This window comes from Papio anubis, chromosome 5 (genome assembly GCF_008728515.1).
Source record: "Papio anubis isolate 15944 chromosome 5, Panubis1.0, whole genome shotgun sequence".
Lineage (NCBI taxonomy): Eukaryota > Metazoa > Chordata > Mammalia > Primates > Cercopithecidae > Papio > Papio anubis.
Genome location: NC_044980.1, coordinates 80,361,525 through 80,366,581, shown reverse-complemented (window position 1 = coordinate 80,366,581; position 5,057 = coordinate 80,361,525). Strand labels below are relative to the sequence as shown.

The 5,057-nt window shown below is 39.4% G+C and overlaps 1 non-coding gene across 1 annotated transcript; it reads left to right on the top strand.

Annotated features, from left to right (window-relative positions):
* The first annotated feature begins 4,721 nt into the window (after positions 1–4,721).
* Positions 4,722–4,828, top strand: LOC116275069. Its single transcript, XR_004184041.1, has one exon. It is a non-coding gene; the product is annotated as a U6 spliceosomal RNA (small nuclear RNA).
* The last annotated feature ends 229 nt before the right edge of the window (positions 4,829–5,057 follow it).

The following is a 5,057-nucleotide window of genomic DNA, read 5'->3' as shown; positions in this document are numbered from 1 at the left end:
TAAGGAACTAAACTAAGAGAACCAGAGAAAACCGCACACAGGAAGAAGAAATTTGGTTGGTTGGATTTATCATGAGTTATTACAACACGATGAGGATAATAAAATTGGTGTCTCCAGGATCTAGCCACATGGCTCCACCATGTGGATAAACTATGATGTGCCAAGTTGGCTCATTGCTTTTTTTCCCTCTGATCCTGGTTGCTGTTAACATGAAAATATTAGTTTAGAAATCAATCTTAAAAAACAAAAGTAATGTGCTGATTAGCAGAAAAATGTGCATTCATACCTGAAAATATTTAGAATTCCAATACTTTATTCAAACCTGATATAGTACTTACATGTGAAATTCCTTTATAATGTTTCCTTGGGTACAACATTTATTTTTAGAAAGGTACTTACTGCATTTATTAAGTTCAAAATTTATTAAGTAGTGAAATTATTATATTTATTTTGAGGTAAAGTATATACAGAATATTGCTTTAAGAACTCAAAAGTTGGCCAGGCACGGTGGCTCGTGCCTGTGATCCCAGAACTTTTGGGAGGTCAAGGCGGATGGATTGATCACCTGAGATCAGGAGTTTAAGACCAACCTGGCCAACACTGTGAAACCCCATCTCTACTTTAAAAAAAAAAAAAAAAAAAAGACGAAAATTAGCCAGGCTTGGTGGTGGGTGCCTGTAATCCCAGCTACTCAAGAGACTGCGGCAGGAGAATTGCTTGAACCTGGGAGGTGGAGGTTGCAGTGAGCCCAGATTGCGCCATTGCCCTCCAGCCCGGGCAATCCAGAGTGAGGCTCCATCTCAAAAAAAAAAAAAAAGGAACTCAAAAGTTCATAAAATGCCAAACATTTATAACTGCTTTTTATATCTATCTATAAGATTCCTTGAAAGCAGCTTCATATTCATACTACCTTTATTCTTGGAATATACTAAAATAGTTCAGGTAGAAATTTTAAATTGATTAGAAGAAGAGCAAAGTAAATTTGCTAATTTTTATGACAGCATAGGTTTCTCATCTTATATAATTACTCACCTAATTCTCTTCAAAAGCTGAAATGTGTGATTCTTAATGGCAAAATAAAACATTTTCATAGTCTGTAAACTTTCATACATGATTGGCTATTGCAATTTATCAATACCTCTTCAAGCAAATTCTGAAAATGAAATTATTAAACTAGTGAAATTAACATTGCATTTCTAATTCTCCAGCCTCCAGGCAATTTGCACAATAAGCAGTTTTTCAGTTCGTAATTAAGGTGTACTTTTCATCTCAAGGCTTGAGACAAGTTTAAATTTCAATTCTGTAGCCTGATTTAATGTATTAATCCAAAGACTTGTATTTTACTTCAATACTGTCTTTTATTCAGGAAGAAGAATAATTCTTATCACTGAAATTTATCAAAATTATTAAAGAGAAAAAATAAATTAATTCTAAAACTATATCAATGACTAAGAATATCACTTCACGTACTGAGATGATGTACTGTTGATTTAACTATATCCTCTCTAGGTGTGGAACAGTAATTAATTTAATAACTATCTTGAGAATACCTTCTACATGTTAGGCACTATGCAAGCATAACAGGTAATAGATGTCTCAAAACAGAATATCTAAACTTTAAATCTTTTGAAGGAGTTAAGATAGTCACACATTAAAAAGTCAGGCCTGGCGTGGCGGCTAGCGCCTGTAATCCCAGCACTGCGGGAGGCCGAGGCAGGTGGATCACCTGAGGTCAGGAGTTCGAGACCAGCCTGGCCAACATGGTGAAACCCTGTCTCTAATAAAAATACAAAAATCAGCCAGTTGTGATGGCAGGAGCCTGCAATCCTAGCTACTTGGGAGACTGAGGCAGGAGAATCGCGGAACCCCGGAGGCGGAGGTTGCAGTGAGCCAAGATTATGCCATCGCACTTCAGCCTGGGGGACAAGAGTGAGATTTGGTCTCAAAAAAAAAAAAAAAAAAAGTGCAACAGCTAGGGAACACAGAATACATTCAAAGCCTAAAAATTTGAAACAAAGTAAGTACAATGAGGAAGAAGAGTTCACAATAAGATGAAATAGTTTGGAGAATAAATAGAAGTAACAGGATTTAAGTTTGATGAACCTAAAGAGAATCTGCATAGGCAGCAGTTTAAGGCATTATAGTTAGGGACTATGAAAAGAGCAAAAACTGAGAAATAGAATATACAGTTTTCAGTCTAGCAGCACTGGCCTCACCCAGAAGCATGATAGTAATGGAGAATTTTGGCTATGACCTACTGAATCTGATTCAACAATTTAACAAGATCCCCAGTTGATTTGTACATATATTAAAATGTTAAAAGCACTCTCTTAGAACATTGGTGAGCCAAGTTTTTTATAGTAAAGGGTCAGATAGTAAATATTTTGGCTTTTGCAGGCCAAATGGTCTTTGTTTCAACTCCTCAGCTCTGCTGTTATAGCTTGAAAACAGCCAAAGATGACAATATGGAAATGAACAAGTGTGGCTTTGTTTCAATAAAACTCACTAAAGTGATGGTTAATTTTATATGTTCACTTGACTGGAACACATGGTGCAAGGTATCCGGTTGGAAGTTGTTCTGGGTGTGTCAGTAAGGACATTTATAGGTGAGATTAACATTTGAATCAGTAGACTAAGTGAAGCAGGTTGCCCTCCACAATATGAGTGGGCCTCCATCAATCCATTGGAGGCCTGAATACCACAAAATGTGAAGTAAGGGAGAATTCACTGTCTGTCAGACTGTTTTCTTCTCCTGCATTTCAGCTGAAACCTCTACCATTGGTTCTCCTGGTCTTTAGCTTCGCACTGGCATTATACCACTAACTCTCCTGGGTCTCCACCTTGTAGAATGCAGATCCAAATCATGAGACTTCTCAGCCTTCGTAATTAGGTGAGCCAATTCCTTATAATAAATATATACATAGGAACACTCATAGTCCATGGCATGAACTGGTAGCAGAGATACACAAAATACCTGCACGAAACACTCCTAATCAACCACTTCCAAGAAGCAACAAGCTGGGTGGCTGTGTATACAGTACTTCCAAGCTTTTTTGGAAAACTAATCAATACAATAAGATTGACTGGTTGTTCCACTGTTGCTGGACGAAGTGGTGAAGGAAAAGAATCAGCTCAGGGATTCAAATTCACAGCTCAAGCACCACATAAATGACCTGAGTTTCTATCTGTGTCCTAAAGGAGACCCTTATCTCCTATAGCCAAAGGGCTAGGTTGAAAATTGAATGCAGAATACCATCCCGAGACTAAATTACAATTTAATTGATTATAAATTCCCAGCCTTGTTGAATGTCTACTGTTAAAGTGTGGGCATTGATTGGGAAAGAATAAGATTTAGGATGAGGATGTGTGGGAAGACTTTGACAAAGCTGAGGATATTGTGTCCCTAAATTCTGATGTCTCTTTACCAATGGAAGAGGCCCCTCCATTCCCAGGAGGTATGGCCTCTCCATTCCCAGTGGAAACAGCCTCCCCATGCCCCAGTGTCAGTGGCCTCCCTACTATCAGTGGCATCAGCCTTTTCAATCCAGTCTGAGATTAACCGTGCATTGCCTGAGGAAAGTTTAATGGCCTCCCACGAGACAGTTGCCATGCAAGACAATGCTGACTGTCCTAAGACCCACCTCTCTTTGTTTCTAGACCTATAGGTAGACTCAAGTCCCAGCAGGCCCCTAAAGGTGAGGTAAAAAGTGTATGATTCATGAGAGGGCTCACTACACTTCAATGGAACTGCTTGAGTTTTCTAATTTGTACAGACAGAAGTCCAGGAAACATGTGTGGGAATGAACACTAACAGTGTGAAGTGAAGGAAGATAAAGTTAGATCAGGCAGAATTTATTGATATGGGCTCACTGAGCATAGCCTGCATTTCGTGTTACAGCTCAGAAAGTTGGAAAGGGCACTATGAATTTGTTCAGTTGGTTGTCTGAAACATGTTCTAAAAGGTGGCTCACAGTAAGTGAACTGAAAATGTCAGACTTGCCTTGGTATAATGTAGAGGAAGAAATTCAAACGCTTAGGCAGATTGTCACGTAAGACCTATCCACCCACACTGGAAGGATTCATAAAACAAACTTCCAGTACTGAGAGAAATAAATGTGTGAGGGGGGCCCTGGCATCCTTGAAGAGCTCTTTGATGCCTCTTCTCTGTAAGCAAGACCATCTTAAGTATGGATTTGCATGCAATGCTTCTGCCAAAACTGTGATCCTGGGCTTACAGAATTCCTTTTCCACAGGCACAGGATTCCACAGATTCCACACAGCATTGCTTCTGATTAAGGAACTCATTTCACAGCAAAAGAAGTATGGTAATGGGTCCATGCTCATGGAATGTATAGGCCTTATCATGTTGCCCACCATCCTGAAGTAATTTGTTTGATAGAACAGTGGAATGGCCTTTGGAGAACTTAGTTACAGCACCAGCTAGGTGGTAATATTTTGCAGTGCTGAGGCAAGATTCTCCAGAAAGCTGCACATTCTCTGAATCAACATCTAATATATAGACAGAGCTGTTTCTTCCATAGCAAAGACTCATGGGTCCAGGAATAAGGGGCAGAAGCAGGAATGAATTTATTCACTATTACTCCTCGTGGCCTACTAATAAAATGTTTTGCTTCCTGTTCCCATGACCTTATGCTCTACTGGCCTAAAAGTCCTAGTTCCTAAGGGAGAAATGCTTCCAGTAGGAGATACAACAATGAACTGGGCTCACTTCAGCAGCACATATACTGAAATTGGGATGATACGGAGAAGATTAGCATGGCCCCTGTGCAAGGATGACATGCAAATTCATGAAGTGTTCCATTGAAAAATAAATTAATTAATAAAAACTGCTGCCCAGCCACTTTGAATTCCTCATGCCTCTGAATCAACAGGCAAAGAAGAGAGTTGCTGTGCTGTCTGCGGTGACTGATCAGAACTAGCAAGGGGAAACTGAACTGCTATTGCACAATGGAAGTAAGGTTGAGTACATCTGAAATGCAGTAGAACCTGCAGGATGCCCCTCTGTACTACATGTCCAGTAATTAAAGTCAGTGTAA